The sequence below is a fragment of the Nycticebus coucang genome, chromosome 17, assembly GCF_027406575.1.
Source record: "Nycticebus coucang isolate mNycCou1 chromosome 17, mNycCou1.pri, whole genome shotgun sequence".
NCBI classification, from domain to species: Eukaryota; Metazoa; Chordata; class Mammalia; order Primates; family Lorisidae; genus Nycticebus; species Nycticebus coucang.
This window is the reverse complement of record NC_069796.1, coordinates 56,936,503-56,954,592: the sequence shown is the minus strand read 5'-3', so window position 1 is coordinate 56,954,592 and position 18,090 is coordinate 56,936,503.

The window sequence follows — 18,090 nt, the reverse complement described above, 5'->3', positions numbered from 1 at the left end:
TAAGTAACTTAAAAGTTCTCTTGGTCAGCAGCACCTGTGGCTCAAGCAGCTAAAGCGCCAGCCACATACACCTGAGCTGGCGGGTTCAAATCCAGCCCGGACCTGCCAAACAACAATGACGGCTGGAACCAAAAAATAGCCGGGCGTTGTGGCGGGGACCTGTAGTCCCAGCTACTTGGGAGGTGGAAACTGGAGACTCGCTTGAGCCCAGGAGTTTGAGGTTGCTGTGAGCTACGATGCCACGGCACTCTACCCAGGGCAATAGCTTGAGGCTCTGTCTCAAAAAACAAAAACAAACAAACAAAAAAAAAAAGTTCTCTTGGTCTAAAATCCAATGGCTCATAGGACCAACCAAAAGTTAGGGCCCTACCTTCTCTGGCCCCAGGGTGCCATTTTGGAATTTTGAAGCCAGGCAGTGCCCCAAACCTCAGGCTAAATTCCCCAGCTGAAGCAGCTATAGCCCAGTCCAGGTGAGGAGAGAAAGGGGAACCCAAGCTGCCCTATACCCAGCAGTGGGAGAATTCCCACTGCTCTGCTCCAGGCTGTGGATGGCACTCCCTTCAGCATCTTTCCTACTGTGACCCTCTCTGGTCACAGGCTTAAGATTCCATTTTGGGAGTTTAAAGCTGGATAGCACCCTGCCCTTGTGCTGAGTTTGAGATACAGCTGCAGCCCTGGCCTAAGGACAGACAGGGAAGGCAAGTTCTCCCACACACATCTGGGACAATTTCCACCACTTTGTTATGGCTCCTGTGAGATTGAGATGTGAATAGAAAATATTTCCCACAGTTCTATGCCAATGTTGCTTTCCCAAAGGGAAAGAAAATGGATGGATTTCTGAAAGCATAAAACATCCCAAGATTGAACAAGGAAGAAATAAAACTCCTAAATAGACCAATAAGAAGTAGCAAGATTGAATCACTAATTAAAAAAAAAGAAAGAAAGAAAACAGAAACTTCTCTGAGAAAGATGAATGGCAAACAAACATATGAAAAAATGCTGATCTTCCTTAATCATCAGGGAAATGGAAATCAAAATCACCTTGAGATATTTCCTAACCCCAGTGAGAATAGCCCACATCACGATGTCTCAAAGTTGCAGATGTGGAGAGAGAAAAATACTTTCATACTATTTGTGGGACTGCAAACTAATACAGCCTCTTTGGAAAGAAGTATGGAGAATCCTTAAAGAACTCAAATCAGACCTTCCATTTGATCCTGCAATCCCATTACGAGGCATTAACCCAGAAGAAAAAAAGTCATCTTGTCATAAGGACATTTGCACTAGATTGTTTATCACAGCTCGATTTACAATCGCCAAGATGTGGAAACAACCTAAATGCCCATCAACCCGGGAGTCAGGAATGTATTAACAAACTTTGGCGTATGTATACCATGGAATATTATTCAGCCATTAAAAAATATGGAGACTTTATATCTTTTGTATTAACCTGGATGGAGTTCAAACACATTCTTCTTAGTAAAGTATCACAAGAATGGAAAAGCAAATATCCAATATGCTCACAAAAGAGAAAAACTCAATTCAATTCAAGTTGGGGGGAGGGGGTAAGAGGGAAGGCAGAGAGGGGAGGAGGGAAAGGGATTGATGTGCTCCCACTTAGTGGGTACAATGTAAGGGTATTAGCACACCTTTGGGTATAGGACACAACTACAAGAGGGACTCTACATAACATATGTAAATATTGTAACCTAGTTGTTTGAACTCTCACATTAACCTGAAATTAAAAAAAAAAATGTACTCTAAGAAAACGCAGCTCAATACTTGATGGAGTCAGAGCTGGATTCTACCAGATGTACAAAGAACTGATGCCAATTCTACTGAAATTGGTCCAAAGGATGAAGAAAGAAGGAATCATCCCTTACTCATTCTATGAACCCAGTATCATGCTGCTATGAAAGCAAGGAAGGAATGCAATCAAAAAGAAAAATATAGACCAATATGTCTGATAAACATAAATGTAGAAATGCTCAGCAAAGCACTAGCAAACCATATCCAACACCACATCAAAAAAATAATTCATAATTTACCATGATCAAGTGGCTTTTATCATGGAGATGCAGGATATCAAGGCTATTGTTGACTATCTGATTCATTAGATCTAGCAATATCTGTTTTGTGAATCTGGGTTCTCTAATGTTGAATGTACGTACACTTAGGATGATTATATTCTCTTGCTGAATTGATCCCTTGAATATTATATAATGTCCTTCTTTGTCTTTTTTAACTATTTGTTATTTACAGTCTGTTTTATCAAAGTATGGCTATTGCTGCTTACTTTTTTATTTCTGTTTATATGAAATACCTTTTTCTACCCCTTTACTTTCTATCTTTATGGTTGAGGTGGGTTTTCTTATAAACAGGGTATTGTTCGATCATGCTTTTTAAGCCATTCTGCATTTAATCCATTTATATTCAAAGTCAATAATAATAATAATAGGTGTGGCTTTGTTCCTGTTATATTGTTAATGGTTTTCTAGTTGTTTTCTTTTCTTTTCTTTTCTTTTTTTTTTTTTTTTTGAGACTGGGCAGTCTTTCTTTTTTTCTTTCTTTGGTCTTTGTAGTATGATGAAATTTGGTCATGCTGGCGTGTGATTTCTTTCCCTTCCTCCTTTGTGTGATTGTTTTATAAGACATGTGAGTTTTTTTTCTCTGTGTTTTCAAGAGCTTTTCTTTCCATGTTTAACATGTTTAAGACCCTTTTAACATTTCCTGTATTGCCAATCTAGTGGTGACAAAATCCTTCAGATTTTGCTTGTCTGGGAAAAACTTTATTTCTCTTTAACTTACGAATCATATTTTTACTGGATATAAAATTTTTGACAGATTTTTTTCTTTTAGCACTTTGAAAATGCCTTTCATTTTCTTCTGGCCTGTAAGGCTTCTGCTGAAAGGTCTGCTGTTAAACTACTGGGGTTTCCTTTATAAGTAGCTAGATGTAGTCTCTTACTAATTTTATAAGTATTTCTTTCACTTGGACTTTAGACATTCTGATTACAATATGCCATGGTGAAGTTCTTTTTGCACTGTATTTTCCTTGAGAATCACTGAGCCTCCTATTTCTGAATGTCTGTCTTCCTAAATTTGGTATATTTTCAACCATTATTTTCTAAAATAGCTTTTATAAACTTTTTTATCTCTCTTCTTCCTCAGGAATATTGATGATTCATACATTGTCTCTTTAAGTAGTGCCAGGCATCTCAAAGACTTTGCTCATTCTTTTTTCCTTACTTTTGTCTGACTGAATTCTATCAAAACAAACTAGAAAACTTTGAGAAAATCAGCAAGTTCCTAAAAAACATATAACTTCCCAATTTTAAACCAAGAGGAAAGAATTCTGAAAAGACCAACAATAAGGAGTGTGAATCAATAAGAAAAAAAAAAAAAAGACAGCCTGGGAAACACAGAGAGACCCCCATCTCCACAAAAACATTTTTAGCCAGGCAAGGTAGCACAAATTTCTGGTCCTAGCTACTTGGGAGGCTGAGGCAAGAGAATTTCTTGAACCCCAGAAATTTAAGCTGCAGTGAGTTGTGACTGAACCTTTACTTCAGCCTAGGCAACAGAGCAAGACCAATTTTTAAAAATGTATATTCATATCTTTCAAAGAATTATAATGATCTTGAAAGAATAAAAATGATCTTGATACAATTATAAATTAGTAATAAATAGGACACAAAGTTATTCAATTTCATTTCATTATTTATAATGAACTAAACAGTGTGTGTGTGTGTGTGTGTGTGTTTGTGTTTGAACATCTATATGAAAACATACCACAAGGTTGATAATCTTCTTTCCAGGTTATAGAATTATAAGTGGTTTTTATTTCTTCTTAAACCATTTTGGGAATTTTTGCATCTTCAACATTGAAACTGTATTTTTTATAAAAGCACAGTAAGATAAAATGTATATATAAACATATAAATATCATTAATCTAAAGTAAAAAATAGAAAATTACTCTGGTCTTCGTTGTTATAAGAACAGCGAGGCTATGTTCTCCTACCCCACTGGTAGGAATAAAGAGCACTATTTTTAAGTCACAAATTTCTTGACAAACCAGCATCATCATATATCTAACACAGTTGGAAGGTTCATGCCTATTGGAAATTTTATTTCACATCTTTAACTAACATTGGTTAATTTACAACCATATAGAGTATGTATATGATGCTGGGGATACAAAGATTTATAAGCCAAAATCTCTGCCTTCAAGTAAGTCACAGCCTTATGAGGGAGGTCAGTCTGCAGAGATCCACCTGGAAGGTTATAAAGGATATCAGTAAACCACAGCTGCCCCTAGATTATGTACTAGAAAAGAAAGAGAATCCATGAATTCATTTATTTACTCATTTATGCAGCAAATATTTATTGAGCACCTACTAGTTTCAGGGACTGTTTAATTTCCTGGTTATGCAGTGGTCAACATAAAACATGTAATAATGCCTGCCTGATAGCGCCTAGGTGTTTAAGAAATAGAAAAGTAAATATACAGTTACAATTTGTGCTGAGGAGGAAACAAATTAAATTCAATGAAAGAGAGTAATTGGAAGGGGAGGGATGTAAAAGGAAGAGAAAAGCAGATGAAGGGATCAGGCACAGTTTCTCTGAGGAGGTGGCATTTGAGTTGATGCTAAGGATGTAAAGGAACCAGCCATGCAAAGACTGAGGAAAAGCATCCAGCAAGACTGAGCTCGTGGTGTGCATGGACTGAAAGGCCAGGATAGCTGGACACAGCAGGAAGTGAAACACAGCAGGGTGGGAGGTGAGGCAGAAAGCCAACTGTGCAGGGCCTTGCAGTTTTCAACAGACTGAACTCTAAACCCATATTTTTATTTTTAGCATCTTTAAATGAAATTTAAGCAAACATGCATTTCAAGAGACATTCTGAAAATCATTTGAACACCTCGATGCCCAAGATGCTATATGAACTTGAGCCAATTTAGACCCTCCTTTCTCCCTATATGTAAAATAAGAGTAACAAAAGAAGAGGACTGTTAGGAGGAAGCTAAAGGTGCCACAAGCATAGAAAGTATTACTGTTGTACAAAAAGCAATGATTGGTTGAGACAGAATAAGGGGTTCTTTTGCACTAGAAATATGAATTTATTAGCTCTAGTTGGATGTTATTGAATGCTATCAAAAATAGCACTTTAGCATTGATTCAGAGCTGTAGGGTGCACTATCAGCATAATTAAAATGAAAAAATCTAAGCCATTTCCCCATCTTGCTTCCTTATTATTGTCTAATTGTTCAGAATGTCTGTCTGTTATGGAGACAAAACAATTAAGCCCAGCAAGTCGCAACAATAGGGATCATAAAGCAGGGGCCGGCTTCATTAGCAACTTGGATATCAGCATAGAAAACATAAAAGGAAGAAATGCAATTGTAATTGGAAATAATTGGATGGCACAGTTCACTTAGCTGGGGAAGCTACACTATCTGCCTTTGGAGGCTTTTTTTCATTTCATGGGTCTATTTTCACCTGGGTTCATCAAATTGAGTTTCATAAACATCATGGCATCATAGTTGAAGTACCGAGGAGTCCAGTGAGTGCCAAATTCTTCTCCAGATAATGGCACCTGTCCCCTGGGAATCCAACAGAATTTTGTTTCATTCTAACTGTCAACTAGCCCAGGAAGAAGAGGCAACAAATCAATGCTTCTGTTCAACACAAATCACCAGTATAAAATTTCCTCTGGCTCTCCCACCCCATTTCTCACAAACACAGAGCTGCTTTCCAAAAACCCAACATCTACTCTTAGAACATATTTTCTTTTAAATAACAATTATCTTTAATTTACTTAACAATCCAATGATAACCCAAGAGGTTATACTATGTATTACAAGCAGAAAGAATTCATAAACATTCTTAGAACCGAGGTTTAGATGAAAAGCTCTCTCATTTCAAAACTGAGGCTCAGAAGGCGAGTGACCTGCCACAGATAAAAGGAAGCAAAGAATTAGAAATGGAAAACACAGATCCCTTAATGACAATAACAACGTAATAATTATAGTGACTACATATTAACACTATAAGGTAGACACTATGTTGAACACTTCACATCATATAATCCCACGAGTCATAGAAGTATGAATTCTATGGATAAGAAAACTTTGAACTCAGTTGTTTTGCACCATGATTTGTTTCTAATTATAAAGCCCAATGTCATAACTAGTTGTTCAACAATAAGTTGAACTTAGTTGTTTTGAACTTGTTTCTAATTATAAAGCCCAATGTCATAATTACTAAATGATCCCACCTCCCTGTACCAAGTTTAAAACATGAAGCAAGTAATGTGTCCAACTATTTCCTGTCACCAAACCAGAAGAAAGACAAAACAATAATATAGGTGGGGAAACTATCCAGTTCCTTAGATAGGGGACCAGCAAACCATAGCCTGACACCTATTTTCTATGTAGCTCATAAGCTAAGAATAGTTTTATATTTTTAAATGGTTAAAAAATATCAAAAGAGGAATATTTTTGTGACACATAAAAAAATGCATGAAACTCTAATTTCATTGCCCCAAAACCAGAACTTATTGGAACACAGCCATACTCAGTTATGTACTGTCTATGGTTGCCTTTGAAATTTGAAGGCAGAACTCAGGAGCTGACAAAGACTGCGTGGCCAAGAAAGACAAAAATATTTCCCAACTTGTGCCTTAAGCCACACTTAGTTCAATTGATGGAAATGAGAATATGAAGAAATATTTATATAGTCAATGTTCCATGCTTCTGGAAAAAGGAGAAAGGAAGTGAGCTTTATGGGGTAAGAGGAAAATGGCCTTTATCTCAATAGCTGAGGATCATTTTGGCTACAGGGTTGGTGTATCCCTCAAAGGGAGGGCAGGAAGAAGAGCCTGTTTGAAGTGCTCTATCCTCCATCCTGTCAAATGAGGCCTTTTAAAAGAAAATATCATACAAAATCTTAATGTGTCTATCAGGTAGTAGTAGCTCTAAGGCTATAATTTTTCCCTGCTTAGTTCATAGACTTGCTTAACAAAGTAAATTGGCAAAGGCCCTCCACTCTTTATACCAAGGAAACACAAAGGAAAAACAGTAATAGTGCTGGGCACTGAACCCTATTATGTTCTCCCTGGAGACTCACATAACAAGGAATGTGAGGGAGAAAGGTGAATTCAGGAGGATGTGTAAGTGATTGGTCTATCATTGGTCGATGCAATTCCCCAACTGCTGAACTCACAGACTCTGCAAACTACAAGCCAAAAGGATGACTCACCTGCTTAGGAAATGAATTAACTCTTTAATCCACCAAAATCGTTTAGCAAATGACCTTGGTCTGGTTCATTTCACATTGAATATTTTAGAATTGCCTTTGGAAATATAACTTGGCTTCCCACGTTGATTGCCTATCAGAAAATTACAGAGATCTGCTGACACCAGCATTCTAGTCTGTGCAATGGCTATATTTCTCAACATAAATTAGCAGTCTGGTTTATATGCTCATTGGTCTATATTAACTAGGGCAAATGTCACCGTTAAAATTCTAAAATCATGGGCGGCGCCTGTGGCTCAGTCAGTAAAGCGCCAGCCCCATATACCGAGGGTGGCGGGTTCAACCCAGCCCCGGCCAAACTGCAACCAAAAAATAGCCGGGCGTTGTGGCAGGCGCGTGTAGTCCCAGCTACTCGGGAGGCTGAGGCAAGAGAATCGCTTAAGCCCAGGAGTTGGAGGTTGCTGTGAGCTGTGTGAGGCCACAGCACTCTACCGAGGGCCATAGAGTGAGACTCTGCCTCTATAAAAAAAAAAATTCTAAAATCATTAATACTTTAAATACAAGAGTCTGGACCAGATTAAATTTCTGAAAGGCCATCTAGTAAATCCCTTAAATCCAGGTATCCAGTCTTTCAGAAGGGTAAAAACCCTCTCTGAAATTATGTGCATAACACAGAGGCATTGCAGCAAATATAAATTTAATGTCTGTGAATTCAATAATATGTACTGAGAAAGAGAAAGAGATGGAACTATTTGAGTAATATGTATTATTCCATGGGCCATCCCACTAAATGCACTCAACTACTCTTAGCTCAGGATAGAAGACATGAATGTGCTATTCCTCCATCCATTCTGGTTCCCACCTACATCTAAAAGCATGGGCATCTCATCACACTGGTGCAATTCTAGTGTTTCAGGACACATGATCTTCAAACTGATCTAATATTTACCTAAAGAAATTGTGAAATGTGCCTCTGCAGGAGGTAAGACAAGCTGCATGGACTTCTGGAGTCAGTCTGCCACGTGGTAATATTTTAAAGGTTTTTTTCAAAGAAAATATTGACTAAAATGCAATTTTTGCTTCAAGTGCTAACTTTCATTCCTAACTCTTTCGTAAGATGTTCACTTCACTATTGGTGTCTCAATCCTTGGAAAATATGCAAATTCAAAGTTCAGGCAATTAAACAAACACAATCACATATTGGGTTGGAGGGATGGGGATGAAGCACTTCAATTTACTATTCCAAGGAGAACCTTGATTCCCCTGAGACTGGCTCCTCCCATACTGTGTTCTGAGAAACATTCAGTGTTAATAGATGTGCCCTCTAAACAGAGTTCTACAATTTGAAAGTTGGGGGAATGTTGCATATTCATTTGTTCTTGTTAAAAGACACAATGCATATTAGCATGCTGAAAAAATATTGTAGTAAATCATTTTCTTAGAACCACCATTTTCCATATGCAGTGGGCAGCTTTCAGCTGTTTTTGTCCTACCCACCCCCTCTTTTCTCCCCAACAGTAGAGAGTACTAATGAGATTACTCAGATTTGAGGCAGAGGTGAGTTTCTGATTAGTAGAGGTCAGGGACTGTGTAGGGGAGGGACTGTGTAGTAAAGTCACAGGGAAAACATACTCATGAGCAAGTAATTTGACCCAATGCCCACCTCCTCGGCCAGTGCTTCTCAAACATAAGCATGCATAAAGATCACACAAGATTCTTGTTTGAAACTTTCAGGTGATATCAATATTGCTGATAAAGAATCCACAGTTTGAAGAATAAGGTGCCAACCATCTTTCTCCCTTTATTCTCTTCTCTTCCTCATTGGGGTATGCAGGGCATTTTTGTCTCCAGCAGCTGATGGTTAAGATTGGAAATTAGGAGAGAAGGAGGTCTGCTTAGGGGAGGCCTGGATGGAGCCTAAGCTGTATAAGACAGCTCCTGTGGGAGTGCCACACACTAGCTCAAGTAGTGACAGTTTTGATTACCATTTTCTTTGGAGTGTGTCAAGTCACTTCTGTAACTCTATAGTGAAAGTGGTAATTGCCAAAATAAGATTCATGTATTCATGGGTCCCTTTAGCCATCTTAACATGATCAAAATTACACCTGCATCTATTACACCACACTTTGTTGAATGTTGGATCATAATTTGCATGAGACATCTTTTAGCAGAGACCTATGGTATGGGAAATAGAGCCTCTGATGTTTGAAAGACTGTTTCTTTACTGATGTAAGGCATATATATAAGCATATGTAAGCTGACCGAGAATAAGACTGCAGAAACTTCCTCTCAGATTTCCCCAGGCTCTGTCTCTTTACATATGGCAACTGAGATCCCTTAGCATCAAGAAGTGTTTGGAGTCTGTAGCTCCATCTTTTCATCACTGGGAAACAGGGAAGCATGTTGCCAGATCTGCACATAAGCAATAGGTTAGCAAGATCTTTAATCTATCAGGTTAGCATTTGAAAATGAAGCAATCCACAGGGACCCTCCCTGTCACTATTCAGAGTAAGAAACTGACTTCTTGGGTTTGGTTAAGTCAGCTGGAAAAGTGAGCCTTTATTCAATGCCCAAATGCTGAAGGAAGAACTGTGCACATTTGGGCAATTAAATTACCCAGACAAACAAACAGAAGGATCTTCCCAACTTATCCATGGCAATTAGAATATTGTTCTTCATTGCATTTTTTTTATTCTAAGAGTAAATTATCTTTGCTATACATTATGATGCCAGTGATTTCACGGGGGAAGAAGGAGGAAAGTGGGCCAGATATCCCTCAAACTGCTTCACAGCACTCGAAGCACAGGTGTCTGAGATACTGCATTGATTATTTCTGATTTGTCATCAACGGTCTATCCTATCTTATTAGCTATAAGGTTCAGCAATCCAAAGATTAATATGAGGATACAAAGGTTTAGGTTACATTGTTTTCATTTCTAAGGTACAGTTCAAGTTGTAGTTGAGCCCTTCACCCAGGGGTTATGCTGACCACCCTCCCATTGTGCACATTAGGAGAGAACATGCCATTCACCCAGCTTCCTCTTCTTTTTTCTTTCTCTCCTTTCCCCTCCCTCACTAGAATATACTTATGTTTTTCTTTTGTGTGGGTGCATAGTTGTTTATATATTGGTTTCATATTAGTATTGAGTACATTGGATACTTGTTTTTCCATTCTTATGATACTTTACTAAGAAGAATATGTTTCAATTCCAGCGAGAATAGCCCACATCAAAAAAATCCCGAAACTGCAGATACTGGCATGGATGTGGAGAAAAGGGAACACTATTACACTGTTGGTGGGAGTGCAAACAATGATTTCTTAAATCCTGCCTTCAAATTTCCATAACAAAAGGAAAAACATTTTTTTTTTAATTTAACCCTTTCTTTCTTTTTTTTTTATTGTTGGGGATTCATTGAGGGTACAATAAGCCAGGTTACACTAATTGCAATTCTTAGGTAAAGTCCCTCTTGCAATCATGTCTTGACCCCATAAAGTGTGACACACACCAAGCCCCACCCCCCTCCCTCCGTCCCTCTTTCTGCTTCCCTCCCCCATAACCTTAATTGTCATTAATTATCCTCATATCAAAATTGAGTACATAGGATTCATGCTTCTCCATTCTTGTGATGCTTTACTAACAATAATGTCTTCCACTTCCATCCAGGTTAATACGAAGGATGTAAAGTCTCCATTTTTTTTAATGGCTGAATAGTATTCCATGGTATACATATACCACAGCTTGTTAATCCATTCCTGTGTTGGTGGGCATTTATGCTATTTCCACATTTTGGGGATTGTAAATCGAGCTGCAATAAACAGTCTAGTACAAATGTCCTTATGATAAAAGGATTTTTTTCCTTCTGGGTACATGTCCAGTAATGGGATTGCAGAATCAAATGGGAGGTCTAGCTTGAGTGCTTTGAGGTTTCTCCATACTTCCTTCCAGAAAGGTTGTACTAGTTTGCAGTCCCACCAGCAGTGTAAAAGTGTTCCCTTGTCTCCACATCCACGCCAGCATCTGCAGTTTTCACATTTTGTGATGTGGGCCATTCTCACTGGGGTTAGATGATATCTCAGGGTTGTTTTGATTTGCATTTCTCTAATATATAGAGATGATGAACATTTTTTCATATGTTTGTTAGCCATTCGTCTGTCATCTTTAGAGAAAGTTCTATTCATATCTCTTGCCCATTCATATATGGGATTGTTGGCTTTTCTCATGTGGATTAATTTGAGTTCTCTATAGATCCTAGTTATCAAGCTTTTGTCTGATTGAAAATATGTAAATATCCTTTCCCATTGTGTAGGTTGTCTCTTTGCTTTGGTTATTGTCTCCTTCGCTGTACAGAAGCTTTTCAGTTTAATGAAGTCCCATTTGTTTATTTTTGTTGTTGTTGCAATTGCCATGGCAGTCTTTTTCATGAAGTCTTTCCCCAGGCCAATATCTTCCAGTGTTTTTCCTATGCTTTATTTAAGGATTTTTATTGTTTCATGCCTTAAATTTAAGTGCTTTATCCATCTTGAATCAATTTTTGTGAGTGGGGAAAGGTGTGGATCCAGTTTCAGTCTTTTACATGTAGACATCCAGTTCTCCCAACACCATTTATTGAATAGGGAGTCTTTCCCCCAAGGTATGTTCTTCTTTGGTTTATCGAAGACTAGGTGGTTGTAAGATGTTTGTTTCTTTTCTTGGTTTTCAATTCAATTCCAAGTGTCTATGTCTGTGTTTTTGTGCCAGTACCATGCTGTCTTTACCACTATGGCTTTGTAGTACAGACTAAAATCTGATATGCTGATGCCCACAGCTTTATTTTTATTACTAAGAAGTGCCTTAGCTATACAGGGTTTTTTTCGGTTCCAAACAAAACGCAGAATCATTTTTTCCAAATCTTGAAAGTACGATGTTGGTATTTTGATAGGAATGGCATTGAATAGGTAGATTGCTTTGGGAAGTATAGACATTTTAACAATGTTGATTCTTCCAAGACATGAGCATGGTATGTTCTTCCATTTGTTAATATCCTCTGCTATTTCCTTTCTGAGGATTTCATAGTTTTCTTGATAGAGGTCCTTCACCTCCTTCGTTAGGTATATTCCCAGGTATTTCATTTTCTTTGAGACTATGGTGAAGGGAGTTGTGTCCTTAATTAGCTTCTCATCTTGACTGTTATTGGTGTATACAAAGGCTACTGACTTGTGGACATTGATTTTATATCCTGAAACATTACTGAATTTTTTGATGACTTCTAGGAGTCTTGTGGTTGAATCTTTGGGGTTCTCTAAGTATAAGATCATGTCGTCAGCAAAGAGGGAGAGTTTGACCTCCTCTGCTCCCATTTGGATTCCCTTTATTTCCTTGTCTTGCCTAATTGTATTGGCTACAACTTCCAGCACTCTGTTGAAAAGTAAAAATGACAGAGGACAACCTTGTCTGGTTCCAGTTCTAAGAGGAAAAGCTTTCAGTTTTACTCCATTCAGTAAAATATTGGCTGTGGGTTTGTCATAGATAGCTTGAATCAGTTTTAGAAATGTGCCACCTATGCCTATACTCTTCAGTGTTCTAATTAGAAAAGGATGCTGGATTTTATCAAATGCTTTTTCTGCATCTATTGAGAGGATCATGTGATCTTTATTTTTGCCTCTGTTAATATGGTGGATAACATTTATGGACTTGTGTATGTTAAACCAGCCTTGCATCCCTGGGATGAAGACTACTTGATCATGATGAATGACTTTTTTGATGATAAGCTGTAATCTATTGGCTAGGATTTTGTTGAGAATTTTTGCATCTATATTCATGAGTGAGATTGGTCTGAAATTCTCCTTTTTGTTTGGGTCTTTTCCTGGTTTTGGTATCAGGTTGATGTTTGCTTCATAGAATGTGTTGGGAAAGATTCCTCTTCCTCAATTTTTTGGAATAATTTCTGCAGTACAGGAATAAGCTCTTCCTTGAAGGTTTGAAAGAATTCTGGAGTGAAGCCATCTGGACCAGGGCATTTTTTGGTTGGAAGATTTTTTATTGTTTCTTTGATCTCAGTGCTTGAAATTGGTCTGTTCAGGAGCTCTTTTTCTTCCTGGCTGAGTCTAGGGAGAGGGTGTGATTCCAAATATTGATCCATTTCCTTCACATTGTCAAATTTCTGGGAATAGAGTTTCTGGTAGTATTCAGAGATGATCTCTTGTATCTCTGTGGGATCAGTTGTTATTTCCCCTTTATCATTTCTGATTGAGGTTACTAGAGATTTTACTTTTCTATTCCTCATTAGTCTGGCCAATGTTTTATCTATTTTATTTATTTTTTCAAAAAAACAACTCCTTCTTTCATTAATTTTCTGAATGATTTGTTTGTTTTCAATTTCATTGATCTCTGATTTGATTTTGGATATTTCTTTTCTTGTACTGAGTTTAGGCTTAGATTGTTCTTCTTTTTCCAATTCCTTAAGATCACTTGTGAGATTGTTGATGTGCTCTCTTTTGTTTTTTGAATGTAGGCATCTAAAGCGATGAATTTTCCTCTCAAAACTGCTTTGCAGTATCCCACAGGCTTTGGTAGCTTGTGTCTTCATTGTTGTTATGCTCAAGGAAGTTAATGATTTCCTGTTTTATTTCTTCCTGTACCCATCTGTTATTCAACAGAAGATTGTTTAATTTCCATGCCTTTGTGTGGAGTCGAGCGTTTTTGTTAGAGTTGAGTTCCACCTTTAGTGCCTTATGGTCTGAGAAGATACAAGGTAAAATTTCAATTCTTTTGATTCTGTTGATATTTGTTTTGTGTCCTAGGATATCATCAATTTTGGAGAGGGTTCCATGGGGTGATGAGAAGAATATATATTCTTTATCCTTGGGGTGGAGTGCTCTATATGCATCTATCAAGCATATTTGTTCTAGGATCTAATTTAAATCTCTTATATCTTTGTTTAATTTCTGTTTAGAGAATCTGTCCAGCTCTGTAAGAGGTGTGTTAAAGTCCCCTGTTATTATCGTATTGTCAGATATCATATTGCTCAGACTGAGTAAGGTCTGTTTCAAGAATCTGGGAGCATTTAAATTGGGTGCATAAATATTTAGAATTGAAACGTCTTCTTGTTTATTTTTCCCTTGACCAATATAAAGTGACCATCTTTGTCTTTTTTTACTTTAGTTGCTTTAAATTCACATGTATCTGAAAATAAGATTGCAACTCCTCTTTTCTTCTGAATTCCATTTGCCTGAAAATTGTCTTCCAATCCTTGACTCGGAGCTTTAATTTGTCTTTTGAAGCCAGGTGTGTTTCTTGCAGGCAGCAAATGGATGGCTTGTGTTTTTTAATCCAGTCAGCCAATCTATGTCTCTTCAGTGGGGAATTCAAGCCATTAACATTTATGGAGATAATTGATAAGTGTGGTAGTATTCTATTTGTCTTATTTTGTGACAGTCCGTTCCTTAGTTTTATCTTTTGTAGCAGTGTGGAGGTTAGGTTCTATCCTTTAATTTCTGAGTTCTTACTTTGCTGTTGATCCATGGTGGTGGTCAGTGTGCAGAACAGGTTGAAGTATTTCCTGTAGAGCTGGTCATGTTGTGGCGAATTTCCTCAATGTTTGTATATCCGTAAATGATTTGATTTCTCCGTCAATTTTGAAGCTTAGCTTAGCAGGGTACAGATTCTCGGCTGGATATTGTTCTGTTTAAGTAGATTAAAAGTAGATGACCATTGTCTTCTTGCTTGGAAAGTTTCACTAGAGAAGTCTGCGGTCACTCTGATGGATTTGCCCCTGTAGGTCAACTGGCGCTTACTCCTGGCAGCTTGCAGAATCTTTTCTTTTGTCTTGACTTTGGACAGGTTCATTACAATGTGTCTTGGAGAAGCTCAGTTAGAGTTGAGGCAACCTGGGGTCCGATATCCCTCTGAAAGCCGTGTGTCAGAATCTTTGTTGATATTTGGGAAATTTTCTTTTATAATATTCTCTAGTATGGCTTCCATTCCTCTGGGCATTGTTCTTCCCCTTCTGGAATTCCTATAACTCTTATGTTGGAACGCTTCATAAAGTCCCATAATTCTGACAGTGAACGTTCTGCTTTCTCTCCCTTCTTTTCTGCCTCTTTTACTATCTGAGTTATCTCAAGAACTTTGTCTTCTACCTCTGAAATTCTTTCTTCTGCATGGTCTAACCTGTTGCTGATACTTTCCATTGCGTCTTTAAGTTCCCTAATTGACTCTTTCAGTTCGTTCAGGTCTGCTATATCCTTTTTATATTCTTCATATCGTTCATCTCTTATTTGATTCTGTTTTTGGATTTCCTTTTGGTTATTTTCCACTTTATTCGCAGTTTCCTTCATTGTTTCCATCATTTCTTTCATTGTTTTCAACATGTGTATTCTAAATTCCCTTTCTGTCATTCCTAACATTTCTTTATAGGTGGAATCCTCTGCAGTAGCTACCTCATGGTCCCTTGGCGGGGTTGTTCTGGACTGGTTCTTCATGTTGCCTGGAGTTTTCTGCTGATTCTTCCTCATGAGTGATTTCTTTTATCTGTTTCCTTGCCCTAATTTTCCTTTCACTTCCTCTTGCTCTGTAAGTTCTCGTGCCTTTGGACTAAGGGTTACAGGATCAGAAGGGTGAGAAGGTTGAAGAGCAAAAAATGATTGAAAGAAAGGAGGACCGAGTGATAAGAAAAAAAAAGAAAAATAGAGAAAGGAGAGGGGGTGGGTAAAAGGAATATTGACAAAAAGAAGAGAGGCACAGAAAGAGGGAGACAGAGCAATATAGGTGTACAGCAGGGTACTTTGATACAACCTTAAAAAAAACCCACCTTCTGGGGGTGCCCAGTTGGGTGGTTCCCTTAAGGTCGGCAGCTCTTTGCTAACCTGATCAGACACAGTACCCCACCTCCACCAAGTAGAGAGGAAAGGCAAAAATGCTATAAATCAAACCAAAACAAGCAAACAGAAAATTTTACGGGATAAAATTGGGTGAAAAACCAAATAATAGCAGTAGAAACACTAGCAAAAATGAAGTTCTAGTTATTGAAAAAGACAGCAATGGGAAATTATAATTAAACTAGAAAAAATGAGAAAGAAAAAGGATCTGTATGGAAAAGGTTGATATTAAAAAACAAAACAACATCAACAACATCAAAATAAACAAAACAACCAAACCAAAAAACAAACAAAAAAACACACAACCAAAACCAAAGCAGTATGTATATGTTATTGAATATTGTCTGGGCAACACGTGGTCTTCTTGGCTATGAGATGTTAATCATAGTTCTGATACGACTGGAGGCTGCTGATTTCTCAAACCCCAACAGGTAGACACCCTAAATCTCTCTTCAGCCCACTTAAAAGGCACTTTAAACTTGTAAACTTGCTGAGCAGAAGCTTTCCCAGGAAAGTGCTTGTCGCTGGAATCACTGCTGAAGTGGCTATCCACTTACCCAGTGTGCCAAAACCCGTCTCACTCTGCCCCTGAGGGTCAGGGCTGCAAGGCGGCTCAGACCCCATTCTTAGGCTACTTGGTCGCTGTGTTACCAGCTCCCACCCGATTCTAGCTCTGCGACCCTGAGGGTGGAGCTTGCTGGGGCAGATCGCTCACAATGGCTCCCTGTGACCCACAGCCAAACACTGTTAGCTCCGTCTGGCTCGGCGGCTCAGACTGGGGCCCTAGACAAAGGCCAAAGTTCTCCGCACTCCCGCTCAGGCTCTCCCCAAGGCAGTTCAACTGAGTGCCAAGTCCAAAGACACCAAAACAATTCACAGGTAAGGCCTTTCTGGTTTGCAGTCTCGCTGCTACTGAACTTACAGTTGCGGGCAGGTTTAGACGGATTGAACTCACGCGACCACTTGCCGTTTTTCCAGTGTTTTAGTCCTCCTCTTGGGGTCCAGAAGTCTCTCGCTGACTCCCTGTATCCTCTCAGGGGTGATGATAGGCAGATCCCAGCAGCCAGAGATGCCTGGAGTCCTATTTCCCCAGACTCACGGTGCCCAGATGCAAGGAAGCTGTTACTCGGCCGCCATCTTGATCCACCTCCCAGGAAAAACATTTTTTAAACAAAAGTTTTAATGTGCCTTATACTGTTTGCACTGCATAAATTATTGGATTAAATAACAGAAACAAATTTCAGATGGATGGAGGACTATGGTGACAGAAATCTGGGATTGTATCACCTTCCAAAGGTTCTCTTTAATGTCAAGATTTATCCAGGGCCACTCAGTGCTCTTCCATGCATGGACTATCATCACACTCAGCTTCCAGGAAAAGAAATGAGGTGTGTCCAGGTGAAGATATTACTCAGCATGAGTTATAGAGCCAAGCACAGAAACCAAGACGTGTGCTTTCCACCGGTATCTAACTAACACAGCCGTTAAAGGCAGATTTACCATACTATTAGGATTCTGGGTCAAAAAGGTCAGGTGTTTGTTTACAGAGCGTAAAGATGGTGGGAAGAACCATTTCACTGTCAATTTGATAATTTAGAAAAATGGATACACTGTTATCCATTTTATATTTAGAAGGTGCTTGAACGAAAATCATGAAGCATGATGGGAAAAGGAAGCGCATAGCTATGATTTCTTTTTATTCTCTATAAAAATAATACTTGGCAGCTACTCGGAGGCTGAGGCAGGAGAATCACCTAAGCCCAGGAGTTGGAGGTTGCTGTGAGCTGTGTGATGCCACGGCACTCTACTGAGGGCAATAAAGTGAAACTCTGTCTCTACAAAAAAATAAAATATAATAATAATAATACTTGGTATTCTTCTAGAGACTTACACTTTAATATCTTTAAAATATCTACAATATATGTACCTTTGTAACAATCTATAAGTTAGGCAGGGTAAGTAATAGAAAGACCAG